Below are 16,752 nucleotides of genomic sequence, written 5' to 3'. Positions count from 1 at the left end.
GCCATCGCGTGTGACAGCTCTGTTGCTGTGTCTTTCCATCTGCTCTTTGCCTGAAGTCGGGTTACAGATGGCTGTTTTGGGGTGTAAATCAAACGCTGGAACCGATCACACAAGGCGATGACCGGGAACCTAAAGTGAGACACTTGTCAAACTATATAGACTAAATATAAACACACACACACAACTGAATGTCAGTTTAGAGAAAAGTGAAAAAGACTAGCTCCACTAGCTGTCACTTTACAGTAGCACTGTATGGTATGGGCGTGTCAAATAAATCTATCTTCTGCACTAGAGATGTGTGTATGTAATGTGGAGCTCAATGAATTGTCAGAGGATTATCAAAGACATTGGCATTCATCCTCTGGGGGCCATGGATATATAAACCAGATGCCGAGCGTATCCCTCCAATGCTTCATGCAAAACCACAAATACAGGATGGTCAACGTTTGAGGCTTACAGTCTGTGAAGAAATAATATCTGTGCACAATCCATCGAGTATGATGGCCACCAAAGTGTTACTCTCTCCCTCTCACCCTGTCTCCCTCTCTCCCTCTCTCCCTCTCACACTCTCACACTCTCACACTCTCACCCTTTCTCCCTCTCTCCCTCTCACCCTCTCACACTCTCACCCTTTCTCCCTCTCTCCCTCTCACCCTCTCACCCTCTCACCCTCTCACCCTCTCACACTCTCACCCTTTCTCCCTCTATTTCTGCTTTGTACATGTTGTGAAAGTCACAATTAATGTTGTATACTTGAATATTTTTGAATTGCATGGTTTGTTTAATTTATTTTGAGTTTGTAGATAAAACCAGACCAGTTTATAACCACTGCCCCAGACCAGTTTATAACCACTGCCCCAGACCAGTTGAGAACCACTGTCCCATACCAGTTTTGAACCACTGCCATAGACCAGTTGAGAGCCACTGTCCTAGACCAGTTTGTTAACCACTGCCCCAAACCAGTTGAGAACCACTGCCCTAGACCAGTTCAGAAACACTGCCCCAGACCAGTTGAGAACCACTGTCCCAGACCAGTTGAGAACCACTGTCCCAGACCAGTTGAGAAACACTGCCCCAGACCAGTTGACAACCACTGTCCCAGACCAGTTGAGAACCACTGTCCCAGACCAGTTGAGAACCACTGCCCCAGACCAGTTGAGAACCACTGCCCCAAACCAGTTCAGAACCACTGCCCTAGACCAGTTGAGAACCACTGTCATAGACCAGTTGTTTAGAACCACTGCCACAGACCAGTTGTTTAGAACCACTGCCACAGACCAGTTGAGAACCACTGCCCCAAACCAGTTGAGAACCACTGCCCCAAACCAGTTCAGAACCACTGCCCTAGACCAGTTGAGAACCACTGTCCCAGATCTGTTGAGAACCACTGCACCAGACCAGTTGAGAACCACTGTCCCAGACCAGTTGAGAACCACTGCCACAGACCAGTTGTTTAGAACCACTGCCACAGACCAGTTGAGAACCACTGTCCCAAACCAGTTGAGAACCACTGCCCTAGACCAGTTGAGAACCACTGTCATAGACCAGTTGTTTAGAACCACTGCCACAGACCAGTTGTTTAGAACCACTGCCACAGACCAGTTTAGAACCACTGTCCCAGACCAGTTGAGAACCACTGCCATAGACCAGTTGTTTAGAACCACTGCCACAGACCAGTTGTTTAGAACCACTGCCACAGACCAGTTGAGAACCACTGTCCAGACCACATCTGTCACACATGTTCTTAGCAGCTCCCTATTTGTTGGACCAGAGTTATGACCTTCTCAACTGTGACAAAAAAGCTTTGAACAAAGTTAACGTAATAACGTGTGTTTAATCTTCGATACAGTAAATCAAATGGATTCATGTTATAATAACAGAGAAATGTACATTTATTTAACAACATGTTCTGGAGTAGTTACATTTATACAGTGTTACAGTTACTATGGGCCCTTTGAGGGCAGCCATGATGTGGCCCACAGTGAAAATGAGTTTGACAGCCCTGGTCTATGCCATTTAAAATCCACAAATAAGCCCAGTGGTTACCGGACCTACTCATCCACAGAACACCACGGTTGAATTTTAGCCTGCGTGTAAGTTCCTTCAGCCTAACTTTATTGATAACTGACTGGTAGCAACAGTGAGGTCACTGCCGATGGAATGGTTGGAATGCCGTCTCTCTGCTTCCACAGTGCTTTGTTAGGCTAGTGCTGGCCCTTTAAATAGACCCCCTGCAGTTTGCATCCAGGCCAGTGCACAGGTCCCTGTCACCTCAGTTTAGCTCCTCGAGCAAATTGAAAGGCCCACAAATGATGCCAGTTTGCCATTTCCTTGACTTGTGATGTATAATGTCTGCATCATTAAGTGTGTTCCTCAGAAGTGTTTTATGGGAGGAAAGATGTCTAATCAAAAGTTTTCAAATGCATTCACACAAGTTTCATACACAAGAATACCAAAAACTTTTGAACTTCAGAGGATGCTTGTGTTGTCAACTCAGTTCTTCTGCTCAGGCTTTAGTTGAACGAACAGATGGTCGCAATCATAGAGATGAAAAATAAATGTGTCTTTCATAGTTGGAATTTCTATATTGCATATATTACTTCTTTTGATTCTATGAAAAATATTACAGCGCAATAGTTTGTTTACTCGATAAATATATAGTGCATTATTAGCGAAGCTAATAGATCGAAACCAATACAAGTGAAGGGAAACTTTTTTCATTTAGTGTTATGACACACGTTACCATAGCTGTCTGCCAGGAAAAATCCTCAACTCAATTCACCCCAGTCAGAAACAATGCTTTGTTCTACTCCAAACACACAAGACCATAATACTCCACTCTGAGGATGTATCACCATTATCTGCTACCCATTCAACCTCTGACTGTTGCAATGTACTACTATCTGAATGTGTGATATAACCCTCGACTCAAAACGCATAGGAATGGTTTATCATCCTCTTTGACTTTTTGGAATATTTATTTATTATGTCTACATTCCCCTGTCACGGTGTGTTGGTCTGTGTCAAGATGTTTCTGAATGAATGTATCTGTATCTAGCTGTGGAAATGAATTTCTTATTTGACATTTAAACTCTGGGAAACATTTTAAAGATAGGAGGTTAATGCAGGATAGCAAAGCTCTAGGGTTTAAAAAAAAACTGAAATCCACAAGGGCTGGTGTATCATTGCTGGACAGGAGTGTTTGTAGAAACATACATATTGAAGGTCATTTCACTGACTTCCCATCATGAACAATTAATAGTTTAAGGGCAATCTGTGTCTCTCCATCTTCTTCTTTCTGTCTTTGTCTTCTTTCTTTGTAAGGAGCTACAGTATGGAGGTGCTTTCAGTAACTATGTCTCACTCACTACCACACACACATGATTTAAGACTTGTGTAATACATATTATAGGTGGTAATGCTCACACCCTAGATCGACGTGAAAGGTAGTCAAGGCAGGTCTTAACCTTTTAAAAACCATGGCCACAATTGGGATTTACACATTATAGTTGGACTGTGTAAAACCACAATAAACATGAGCAAATATATTGATGTTATACATCAAATTAAACAAGAGACCTTGGGCTAGGAGAATCAGTAAGCCATTTCCACACAACTCAAACACCAACTGAAAGAATTATGAAAATATCATAATCATCATTTTGTCAGGAGTCAGCCCACTCAGCACGTTTTCGGAACTAGAAACCCGTAGCTCGGTGCTATCAGAAAAAGCCAGATAGCAAAAAGCAAGAGGACTCCACACAGATTCTAAATGTCTTTTAAAAATCCTTCTGCACCAAAGCATCTTCCAGATATGAGCCAAAGAACACAGCAACATGAATTGATTTAGCGCTTACAGTCACAAATGTTGCTTATCTTTGGCTTCTTTTTGAAAAAAATATTTTTTCTTGTTCTAATCAACAAAGAATGCTGTATTTGGATGTATTGGACGCCATAAGTAATATACAAGTGAAATATATGGTGTTGTTCACATGAGAAAATGATGCCCAAATGACCTTTGCTCTGCATCCTTCCAAGAGATAATCATGAAAAGTGCTTCTTCATTTACTCTTAACCAGTAACAAATATACTAATATTTACACATCTGAACAAAAGCACACATGGTTTGCCTTTATTATAACACCAACATTATTCAAATGGCCTTTGTGGTTGCTGAGATACACCCTTTTTAGTTTGGGTATGTTGTTCGAGCAGAAACCTAGAAAATAGGTTGGTTTAGTAGAATCCAGACCAGGAATCCAGTAGACTTTCCAATTAGAAGACACTCTTAGTATTGCTTGTATTGATTTTGGTCAACATAGTAATCATGTTGGCTTTCAAGCCAAGGCTGTTGACAGACATGCTTTTCACAGTTACTTGTCCAAGCAAACACATGTGTGATCAAAGAGGGATTCTCTTTGCCAACTTGTCAAATGCTGATACTTTGTCAGGGCCCGAGGCATCAAAGTAGAACGCTCTAGGTACCCCTATTGCTTTAGATTTGGATGTGTCAGTATGTCAGTTTCCTTCATTTCCGTTTGTTACATACTTTCATTTTAAAAGTAAACTTCCAGGTTCACAGGAAATGTACATCCATCCATCCATCCATTATCACCCGCTTATCCGGGGTCGGGTCGCGGTGGCAGCAGGTTCAGCAGGCCGACCCAGGCTTCCCTCTCACCCGCAACACTTTCCAGCTCATTCTGGGGGATCCCGAGGCGTTCCAAGGCCAGCCGGGAGATATAATCCCTCCAGCGTGTCCTCGGTCTTCCCCGGGGCCTCCCACCAGTTGGATGTGCCCGGAAAACCTCTAATGGGAGGCGTCCAGGAGGCATCCTAACTAGATGCCCGAACCACCTCAGCTGACTCCTTTCGACACGAAGGAGCAGCGACTCGACTCCAAGCTCCCCCCTGATGTCCGAGCTCCTTACCCTATCTCTAAGGCTGAGCCCGGCCACCCTACGGAGGAAGCTCATTTCGGCCGCTTGTATCCGAGATCTCGTTCTTTCGGTCACGACCCAGAGGGTTGGAACGTAGACCGACCAGTAAATGGAGAGCTTTGCCTTCCGGCTCAGCTCCCTCTTCACTAAGACGGACCGGTACAGCGCCTGTTTTACTGCTGCAGCCGCACCGATCCGCCTATCGATCTCCCGCTCCACCTTACCCTCACTCGTGAACAAGACCCCGAGATACTTGAACTCCTTCGCTTGGGGTAGGCAGTTTGCCCCCACCTGGAGGGAGCAATCCACCGGTTTCCGGCAGAGCACCATGGCCTCAGATTTGGAGGTGCTAACTCTCATCCCTGCCGCTTCGCACTCGGCTGCAAAACGCCCCAGTGAATGCTGGAGGTCACGGTCCGAGGAGGCAAACAGGACCACATCATCCGCAAACAGCAGAGAGGTGATCCCGAGACTCCCGAACCGGATCCTCTCCGCCCCCTGGCTGCGCCTAGATATCCTGTCCATGAAGGTCACGAACAGGACCGGTGATAAAGGGCAGCCCTGGCGGAGGCCAACACCCACCGGGAACGTGTCTGACTTACTACCGAGGAGACGAACACAGCTCCTACTGCAGGCGTACAGAGACCAGATGGCCCGTGCCAACGGGTCCGGCACCCCATACTCCCGCAGCACCCCCCACAAAAACCCCCGAGGGACCCGGTCGAAAGCCTTCTCCAGGTCTACAAAGCACATGTAAACTGGTTGGGCAAACTCCCAGGACCCCTCCAGTAATCTTGCGAGGGTAAAGAGCTGGTCCACTGTTCCACGACCGGGACGGAATCCGCACTGTTCGTCCTGAATCTGAGGTTCGACAAGCGGTCGGAGCCTCCTCTCCAGCACCCTGGCATAAGCTTTTCCCGGGAGGCTGAGCAGTGTGATACCACGATAGTTCGAGCACACTCTCCGGTCCCCCTTCTTGAAGATGGGAACCACCACCCCGGTCTGCCAGTCCATGGGCACTGTTCCCGACCCCCATGCGACACTGAAAAGGCGTGTCAACCAAGACAGCCCAACAATGTCCAGCGCTTTCAGCATCTCAGGGCGGATCTCATCCACCCCTGGCGCCTTGCCACCAAGGAGCTTTTTGACTACCTTAGCGACCTCTGCCAGGGATATGGGTGAATCCACCCCAAAGTCTTCCGGCGCTGCCCCCTCTCCGGGGGACATGTTGGCCGGGTTTAGGAGTTCCTCAAAGTGCTCTTTCCACCGCCCGACGATGTCCCCAGTCCGGGTCAGCAGTTCCCCCCCCCTGCTGAGAACAGCCTGGGGTAGACCCTGCTTTCCCTTCCTGAGCCGTCGGATGGTTTGCCAGAACTTCCTTGAGGCCAACCGAAAGTCCTTCTCCATGGCCTCCCCGAACTCCTCCCATGCCCGAGTTTTAGCCTCCGCGACCATCGTCGCTGCAGCCCTTTTGGCCCGCCGGTACCCGTCAGCTGCTTCAGGAGACCCCTGGGCCAGCCAGGCCCGAAAGGCCTCCTTCTTCAGTTTGACGGCTACCCTCACCCCCGGTGTCCACCACCGGGTTCTAGGGTTGCCGCCACGACAGGCACCGATGACCTTCCGGCCACAGCCCCGAGCAGCCGCGTCCACAATAGAGGCTTTGAACAAGGTCCACTCGGATTCCATGTCCCCAGCCTCCCTCGGGATTTGTGAGAAGTTCTTCCGGAGGTGGGAGTTGAAGACCTCCCGGACAGGATCCTCTGCCAGACGTTCCCAGTTCACCCTCACTACACGTTTGGGCTTGCCAGGTCTCTCTAGCCGAGTCCCCCGCCATCTGATCCAACTGTTCCACGTCCCTAGAGCTAGTCTATGCTGCCGGCGATCGGCCCGCCCAGGTCTCCCGCCTGGCCCGCCGCCCGGTCTACATAGCACCCGACCCCGATAATTCTCCCTGCGGGTGGTGGGTCCACAGGGTGACAGCTGCTCCATGTTGTTCTTTCGGGCTGAGCCCGACCGGGCCCCATGGGCGAAAGCCCGGCCACCAGACGCTCGCCGACGAGCTCCCCTCCTGGGTCTGGCTCCGGGAGGGTGCCCCGGTTTCCCTTGTCCGGGCAAGGTGGCTACAATCCGTGGGCTGCTTATCATCAGGGTTTGTTGAACCGCTCTTAGTCTGGGCTCTCCCCCGAGACCTGTTTGCCTTGGGAGACCCTACCAGGGGCTGACGCCCCGGACAACATAGCTCCCAGGATCACTGAGCCACTCAAACTCCTCCACCACGTTAAGGTGGCGATTCATAGGAGGAGCGGCGATTCATAGGAGGAGAAATGTACAGTTTCTGCATATTACATGCATAGTCTCTTTTCAAAATAAACTGTAAAAAGGTTTACTTAGTGTGTAGATGCAACAACAACACTTAGTTAGGCTTAGGAAAATATCTTGGTTTGCGTCGGAATAAGCACATTTGTTAGATAAAATCACTATGCTTGTCACGTAACTACAGAAGTTATGTCCCAAAACTATGGAGAAAAAAAGAGTTGTGCACATATACAAAGTGATAGAATGTGCCATTGTACTGGTCACCTTTGACTGACACGTTTGCATTTTATTGCCTTTGTAAAAGCCCAGAAGAATGAGTGTGGCTCCGGCTGCTTTTGTGGGAAAAAAAGCTGAATGCAGATTGGCTAAATTGTATGTCACTCATTTATATCTGTAATCAGTAATTGGCTAAACTGCTTCTTAGACCGGTCTCTTCTGGGCCAAAAGGATTCGGCCCCAGCACAGCCAACACATGTAGACAGGTGAAGAGGAGGTGCAGGAAGTGCAGGAAAAGCAGATATGTTGCGGAGATATCCTATTTTACAAATATTACTGGCTATATTCCATATCTCGAAAACACAAATATTGACAATTTGTATAATTTATCAATATAATTAATATTAATATTTTTATACTTTTTGTGGCTCAATGTGGGTGGGGCCACTCTATTGGCCAGCCGCCACTTTGTCTTGCCCAAGGACACATCAACATGGACTAGTGGAGCAGGGGATCGTACCGCCGATCCTCTGATTGAAGGACGACCCTGCTCACCACTGAGCCACAGTCGCCCACTACATAATGCTTCATTGGTAATTACTAAGGCTGTACCGAATAGTTAAAGCTTCTTAATAACATTGACATAACAAAATAGTATCATTATGAGTCCATCCAACCATTATCGTGATGAACGATAATCTCGTCATACTACTTCATCAACTACTTCACAACTTTATATCATCACTTTCATATCACTCTACTGCACATATGAAAAGAAAGAGCTATTTTATGAAGTTTTAGAATGACTTGTTAATTTGGCGTCAAGTCAAGTCGTTGTCAAAGTTGTCAAAGTGGAGAACATTGGCATAGTTGGAGGAGGTCATCAATAAAGCAAAATTAACTAAATGTTACTATTTTATTCCATTTCAAATGATGTAATGTGTCTACATGTGTTCTTGTTATATGTCTGGATGGACAACTCAACATATTTTATTAAAAATATAACAAATAATAATTTTGTAAAAAGCCAAACACATCATCATAAAATAAATTGGAATTTGGCTGAGGCTTATGCTACTGGAGACATGGAGACTTACCAGATATCAACATCATAAATAGCTTTGAGAAGCTTTGACTGAAGGAGTTACAGTAATTACAATTACAGTTATGTTTGTCAAAGTTATGTAATGAAGAACATCATGAATTCCTTATGTGTACAAACCTGAGATCAATCAAGTGTATATTGTCCAAAGTTGTGGCTTCTTTGTCATTCTATGGACACTGAGCTGTGGAACCCCATGGAGGTTTGACAGGACCGCGTAGAGGCATCTCATCAACTCACAATGTCAGCAAGAACAAGCTTTGGTCATACACAGCATACACACTTTTCAATGTCATGCCATATTCCAATTGGTTGGTTTGGAGAATTGAGTCGTAGCAGCAGTTATTTTGTCAGAATTTTGCTCTTACATTTCTGAATGTTGACCGACTTTGATCATTACAACCTAAAACCAGCTGTCAGTCTGCGTCTCTAACTGTAGGATCTAGGACCACTAAAGATTTCCTCTCACGATTGTGAATTTTTGTGCGAGCCAGCTGAAAATCTTATAGAAGGCTTTGGAAAAGCTAAATAACAAGAGGACAGAGGAGATGATAAGAAAAGAAACAGTCAAGAATAATGAAAGACAAAATACTGAGTGAGAAGGAGACGTTGAAATGGGGGAAAGTAATCAAACTAGAGAGGACGGACAAAGACGGGAAAGGTGAGCAGGAACAATGCAAGAAAGATGAAAGAAAGAAATGAGAAAAGGATGAGAGAGGAGGGGAGCTGGACAGAACAGAAGAAAAGAAGAGAGAATTGTGGGAAAGGAGAATAGGAGGCGCGGAGGTGCAGAGCAGACGAAAGAGAAGCGATAGGGAGATGCCGTTAATTCGGAGTTCAGAGAGATTCTTTAGTTTGACACACTCGGCAGGAGGCCTTTGACTGCTGCTGCCTTTGAACTACAGTACACACACACACACACACACACACACACACATTCACGATTGGCCAAGGATAATGTTCGCTTAGAGGTAAAGCAAAACAGAGAAAAATAGTACAAATTGAGATAGCCACAGATCCTTATCTGTGTATTAATTGATATTGGTTCATCTTGTCTGTAACTATCACATTCTATCAAAGTCTGACATGGAACAAAGCTCCTGATGGTCATATTTTAGAAATCTTAACACACTACTGGGTTCCTGTAGAACAGCGGTCCTCAACCTTTTTTGCGGCAGAGACCGCTTTTGTGTCAGACAATATTTTCCTGTACCGGCCTTCACGATGTGGGCGATACATATGATAAATACAAATATAAAGTGCATGAAAATAAAACTCACCATTAGTGGGAGTCCTGAGCCTGTTTATCTGCAACGAGCAGGTCCCATCTCGGGGTGATGGGAGACAATGACACCCGATGTGTGTTCTTTATGTCCAGTCTACTCCTTAACTTAGTTTTGGTCGCTGTCACTGCAGAAAAACTGCTTCACAAAGATATGATGTTGGAAATGGAAGCAGGTTTTCAGTGTTTTTTTGGCGATTACAAGATATTCTGCCTTGATTTTAATCCAGAACACCAGCAGAGATGTTGTCTGAAACGTATTTTTAAGGCTACCGTCAGTCACTCATTGTTGCTAGCTGGTGGGTTTCATTTTTTAGGTAACATATCACGTGAGCTCTTGACATGTGTCAAGAGGCTCAGATGCACAGACGGTTGTATCCAGTCATTCTTCAAAATAAAACATCTTTCTGACCTTGATAATCAATCACATTTGTTTTCCTTCATACATACCAAAGGACCCATCTGCCCTGTCACCTTTTTTTAAAACTTCTTTCCTGCGTCCCTCTTATTTCCACCTCTCCACTTCAGCGTTTTCCTGCATTTTCCTGCCACCTCACATTATCCTCTCATTTGCTCCCCAAATATAAATAGCAGCCATTTTCCCTCTTCCTATTCCTTGTCACTGCCAGATCGCCAATGTCACATCACTGCCATATGTAAGGCTTTTCCTGTGTGTGCGTACGTGCACATGTTCCCAGTTCTGTCCTGTTCCTGTCCACATGTACTCTGTTCCTGTTTAATATTCTGCCCTCATCAGAATCACAATCACAATTATGTATTGGCCAATTACGTAAAGTAAGCCTAGCTGTTCACACCCAGGATGTTGTGGATGTATGTTCCTTACAGACTTGTGATGGTCTCGGGATGTTTGATCATAATTAACTGACATCACAAACCCTCAACAAGTAATTTGATTGATTAAAGTAAATAAAATTGCAAAGCTGAGCAAAACTCAGCTTTGACTTGGATCTTAACTCTGAACATCTTACTCTCCCGGTCATGAGAACTGGGGACTCAGTTTCAGTTTGTCAGTTTCAGTTTGTACATTCACATGCAATAAATTATGTATTTAACCTGTGTGTGCATGGGTTGTTGTTGCAGCTGGGAAACTTGAAAGCCATTTCAACCACAGCACACCGACATGCACAAAATTATCCTAGTTGGTTAATGGTTAATAATCGGTTTATGAGGGTGTCTGTACCTGTGAAGCTCCAGACTACTGGACCACTTGGATCCTGGCTAAGCACATTCTATAATACGTTTCTCTGCTAGAGTACTATTGTATTTGCTGTATTAGGTCTACTAGATTGTTAGTCTGTACTGTCTTTTCCCATCTGAATTGTTTGAGCTTGGACCTTGCGTTCACTCAAGGTGTACGGTTTGACCATGTCCTGGTTGTGAGGTTAGACCATGTCCTGGTTGTGAGGTTAGACCATGTCCTGGGTGTGAGGTTAGACCATGTCCTGGGTGTGAGGTTAGACCATGTCTTGGGTGTGAGGTTAGACCATGTCCTGGTTGTGAGGTTAGACCATGTCCTGGGTGTGAGGTTAGACCATGTCCTGGGTGTGAGGTTAGACCATGTCCTGGGTGTGAGGTTAGACCATGTCTTGGGTGTGAGGTTAGACCATGTCCTGGGTGTGAGGTTGGACCATGTCCTGGGTGTGAGGTTAGACCATGTCCTGGATGTAGACCGGACCCGATCTGTTCGCAGCACGGTACGCAAGTACCAATGTTTTGAAGTGGATGCGGGCGGCCACCGGTAACCAGTGAAGGTCGCGGAGCAGCGGAGTCGTGTGGGTAAATTTTCGGGAGGTTGAAGACCAGTCGAGCAGCTGCATTCTGGATGAGCTGTAGAGGTCGAATGACATTAGCAGGTAGACCTGCCAGGAGAGAGTTGCAATAGTCTAGCCGTGAGATGACCAGAGCCTGGACAAGAACCTGTGCCGCCTTCTGAGTGAGAAGGGGTCGTATTCTCCTGATGTTGTACAGCATGTACCTACAGGAGAGTGTTATTGCGGTAATGTTGGCAGTCAGGGAGAGTTGACTGACAGGTGTCACACCGAGGTTCCTGGCAGTCGGAGTCGGAGCCAGCACTGAGTTGTTGAAGTTAATAGTTAGGTCGTGGGTGGGAGAGCCTTTTCCTGGAAGGAGAAGAAGTTCAGTCTTGTCTGGGTTAATTTTCAGGTGGTGAGCGGACATCCACTGAGAGATGTCGGTCAGACAGGCAGAGATTCGTGCTGCTACCTGTGTTTCAGATTGGGGAAACGAGAGGATCAGTTGGGTGTCATCAGCATAGCTGTGGTAGGTGAAGCCATGCGAGCGAATGACAGAGCCAAGAGAGTTGGTGTACAGAGAGAAGAGAAGAGGACGGAGGACTGAACCCTGAGGGACCCCAGTAGTCAGAGGACAAGGCTCAGACACAGATCCTCTCCAGGTTACCCGGTAAGAGCGGTCGGTGAGGTAGGATGAGAAGAGTGAGAGTGCGGTGCCTGAGATACCCAGGTCCTGGAGGGAGGACATGAGGATCTGGTGGTTAACCTCACTGTAACTTCACTTCATGTCTCTGACCACTTCTTGCGAGGAAATACAAACTCTCGGTACCGGCGATTGTAACAGGGAACGTGAGGTCTTTGGCGAATAAGACGGAAGAGCTTGCCGCGCTAATTAAGACTGAGAGGGACTTCCCTATATGTAGCCTCATGTGTTTCACGGAGACATAACTGCACGCGGACTTTCCGGATCACAGTGCGCCCGGTTTCAGGACTGTTCTGGCTCACCGAGACGCTATACAGAGCTGTAAGAGGAGAGAACAGTAAGTCGCAGGGATGCGTCCGTATTGTTTGCTGAGGGAGTTCACGTCCGCCATTATTGTCACAGAATATATAAAGTTCTGTGTTTAGGAAGCTGTAGGCCAAACTCCAGCAGAACAATGTGAGGGAGGTGTGGACAGGGATGAAGCAGATAACTGGCTCCAAGGTTGGAGGGAGACAACCAAGGGGCTCCCTGGAGAGGGTTCAACGAGCTACACTGTTTATTCAATAGGTTTAGTTCACAGCCCTCATCTGTCTCCTCCACACAACACACCTCCCAAACACCTCCCCCTCTGTCCCTCCTGGTGAGCTGCACAAAGGGTTCAACCCCCCACCCCATGACCAGGTGAGAAGACAGCTGGAGAAGCTCCACTAAGGCAAAGCTGCAGGACCCGATGGCATCAGCCCCAGGGTTCTGAAGACCTGCGCTATCCAGCTGTTGGATGTCGTGCAGCACCTCTACAACCTGAGCCTGAGACAGGAGGAAGTCCTGGTGCTGTGGAAGACGTTCCAAAGAAGACAACTCCATCTGACCTCAAGGACTTCAGACCAGTTGCCCTCACATCCCATGTGATAAAGGTGATGGACAGGCTGGTCTTTGCTCATCTTTGACTGCAGGTAAAATCATCACTGGACCCTCTACAATTTGCTTACCAGCCTTGTGTGGGAGTGGACAACATCATCATCTACCTGCTGCAGAGAGCTCAGTCACACCCGGATTGAACCGGTGGCTCTGAGAGAATCACTTTCTTTGACTTCTCCAGTGCCTTCAAAACCATCTAACCACTGCTGCTGAGTGAGGGTAGTCAGTGTCCTCTGGATCACTGACTACCTCACAGGCAGACCACAGTATGACCGACTGGGCCGTGTGCTGTCTGGGATGGTGGTGTTGGAGCCCCACAGGGAGCTGTTCTGTCTCCCTTCCTGTTCACCCTGTACACCACTGACTTCCAGTACAACTCGGGGTCATGCCATCTGCAGAAGTTCTCTGATGACTCTGCAGTGGTCGGGTGTATTATGGATGTATGGGAAGTGGAGTACAGGGCAGTGGTGGATCACTTTGTGGAGTCGTCCGGCAGAAATCACCTGCTTCTGAACTTGGCCAAGACCAGAGAGATGGTGGTGGACTTCAGGAGGAAGACGACGGCGCCACAACCGCTGAGAGTTCAGGGAGAGGATGTGGACATGGAGGTGTCTCCATCGACAACAGTCTGAACTGGAAGGCCATCATCAACGCTGTGTACAAGAAGGGGATTGAGTCGACTTTCTTGAGGAAACTTGAATCCTTCGATATGTGCTGCAAAATGTTGGAGATGTTCTACCAGTCTGTTGGACCAGTGTTATGTACTCCGTAGTCTGCTGGGGGAGCAGCATTGGAGCCAGAGACCCCAACAGACTCACCAAACAGCAAAATCCAATCTTCTTTTCTTCCTGTGAAACAAAATATGACGTGTGCTTACGTAAGCTTGGACCAACTAATTTCAACCGACTGTTACATGACATCCATCCACTAATCAATCTTTTAGTGACAAGGGAGGTGTGTATGGAGCCACAGTCCCCTGTAGCTACATATCGCCTACATTTTAGTGGTCCAATCAAATCCGAAGAATTTTATGTAAATCCCTGTTGTAACTCTACATTACTCATATATTTTGTTTCACTGGGGAATACCTCACAATACAGACGCTGAAGATGCTCTAACAACCGTTTCACTGGGACTTGGGAGTTGATATAGTGACTGTGTGAGTTAGCAAAGAATTGCTTCTTCTCAAATAAAGCATGAAGAAAAATGTACTTGGAGTCATGTTTGGGTCCACTTGATGAATGTAAGTATAATCATGTGTGTCACTATGTGACTATGTTCCCCAGCTTGTCTATGAGTAGAAGGGTGTCCAGCAAACATAATTAAAGCTGCGAGCAGCGATGAACGGGTCCTCGCTCACCCGCGCCGGTCGGGGGCTCCGGCGGGACGCCGACCCACTCGGCCGAGAACGCGGGGCCGCTGTTCATGCATTTTACTGTTTGTCGCGTATCCCCTATATTCTTTCGCCAGTAGGCGGTGCATCGACTGCGAGTGAAAATAAGCTTGTCGATATCCTCAGGCCGCGACTTGTAACAAGCATTACAAGTTTGGGGCAGATTTGAGCAAGTCCAGTTGAGCCAGTAGGTGGTGCTTTGACTATGACTGAAATCAGACTTGTCGATATCCTCATGCCGAGACTTGTAACAAGCACGACAAGTTTGGGGCAAATTAGAGCAAGTCCAGTTGAGCCAGTAGGTGGCACTTTGATAATGTGAAGAAATACATGCACCATGTGTCTCTACGTGAAGTGTAGACCACGTTGTGTAAATGATATGTGAATCCGATGCATTTTAGGCTCATTTGTTTTGGCCAGTAGGGGTGCTTTGAGAATGTGAACAGATACATGCATCATGTGTCTCTACGTGAAGTGTAGACCATGTTGTGTAATTTTCATGTGAATCTGATGCATTTTTAGACTTATTTGTTTTGGCCAGTAGAGGCGATTTGAGAATGTGAACAGATACATGCAATCAGGCTCAAGGCCTTCTGATCATCCTGGAAAGAAGATTGAAGTCGATCGTAATTTTTTTGTGGGAGATAACGTTAAATGTTTAACGGCAAAAAGTGGCTAAAACGAGCTAAAAACGAGAACAACTGCCAACTTTGGCGAATTATTGTTAATCTAAGTAAGTGGACCTTAGGGGTCTGAGAGGCTTTTGTAGAGCAGGTGGACATGGACATGTTTGAAAAATTTCAAGTCAATCGGACATTCTGGGTGAGGGACGTCGCAGGTCAAAATTGGAGGGGGCGCTAGAGAGCAACTATGAATTGCAAAAATGTGACTTCTTGATCAGATGGCTATTTTCACCAAGCCTGACAAGCTTGCCAAAAATGGTTAGTTTTAAAAATCCCTACGTGCCCCAGAAATGCTCCCAATGTAGACGAAGCAATTTCAATAGGGTTCTCTCGGACTGACTTCGTCAGTCGCTCGGACCCTAATTACGCAATACATACGAAACAGGATACTTGTACATTCTATCACGTTCATTCCTCTAACACATAACACATATATCTCTCATCCTAACATCTACATAGTGCACACAAACAAACACATGTTATATTAGTTCCTGTATGTCCTGTATTCTCCACTGGAATGGTAAATGGTAACTGGACTCTACTTATGTAGATCTTTTCTAGTTTTCCGACCTCTAAAAGCTCTTTAATACTACATGACATCATTCACCCATTCACACCCATTCATACACTGATGGGAGGAGCTAACGTACTGCCTGCCCATCAGCAGAAACTAACATTCACACACATTCATGAACCATAGAACAGCTACGGGAGCTATTTGGCGTTAAGTGTCTTGCTCAAGGACACATCGACATGGACTAGTGGAGCCAGGGATCAAACCGCCGATCCTCTGATTGAAGGACGACCCTGCTCACCACTGACCCACTGTCACCTCCATCCCTTCGTTGCCATGCTACAGGTTATTTTTAAGTCTTAAAGGCCCTCATGAATGTGCTTCCAAACCTCATTGATTTCCTTTCTTATTATTATCGTCAGATAAAGTCTTTCTCTAATCAAATAAGATGTCATTATTTCCTTCCGACTCCGTAAAGAAGGGGCCTCTGTTTTTTTTAAAGGTTTTAAAATTAGCTTTTTTTAAACCAATAAAAAAACCATAATCTCATATTTTATCTCTTCGGGATTCTGAAAGAATTACATATACAGAGAATTGCCCGCACCTCCTGATTATGGTATCACATTGATAATTGCAATTACCCAAACGATAATGGTGCTTCCATGCATCATTTATATCATTTAAAAGTGGCCAGCTAATCTTTGCCCAGAATCTAGAATAACATTATGTGGGTAATCCATCCTTGACTGATAGAAGAAAGCTACTTTTAGAAAGGGCTTTGGTTCATACTTATTTGTAGTTATATCATAATTATATGAATTTCTATAATATGCCGTACATTTGTGTACAATGTCCTTCAATGCTACGTTGTGTCTTTTTACTACTCTTTTGACTAAAGAGCTCAGTTGTTTAT

The sequence above is a fragment of the Cyclopterus lumpus genome, chromosome 1 (genome assembly GCF_009769545.1).
Source record: "Cyclopterus lumpus isolate fCycLum1 chromosome 1, fCycLum1.pri, whole genome shotgun sequence".
Taxonomy (NCBI): Eukaryota; Metazoa; Chordata; class Actinopteri; order Perciformes; family Cyclopteridae; genus Cyclopterus; species Cyclopterus lumpus.
Note: the sequence above shows the minus strand (reverse complement) of the source record.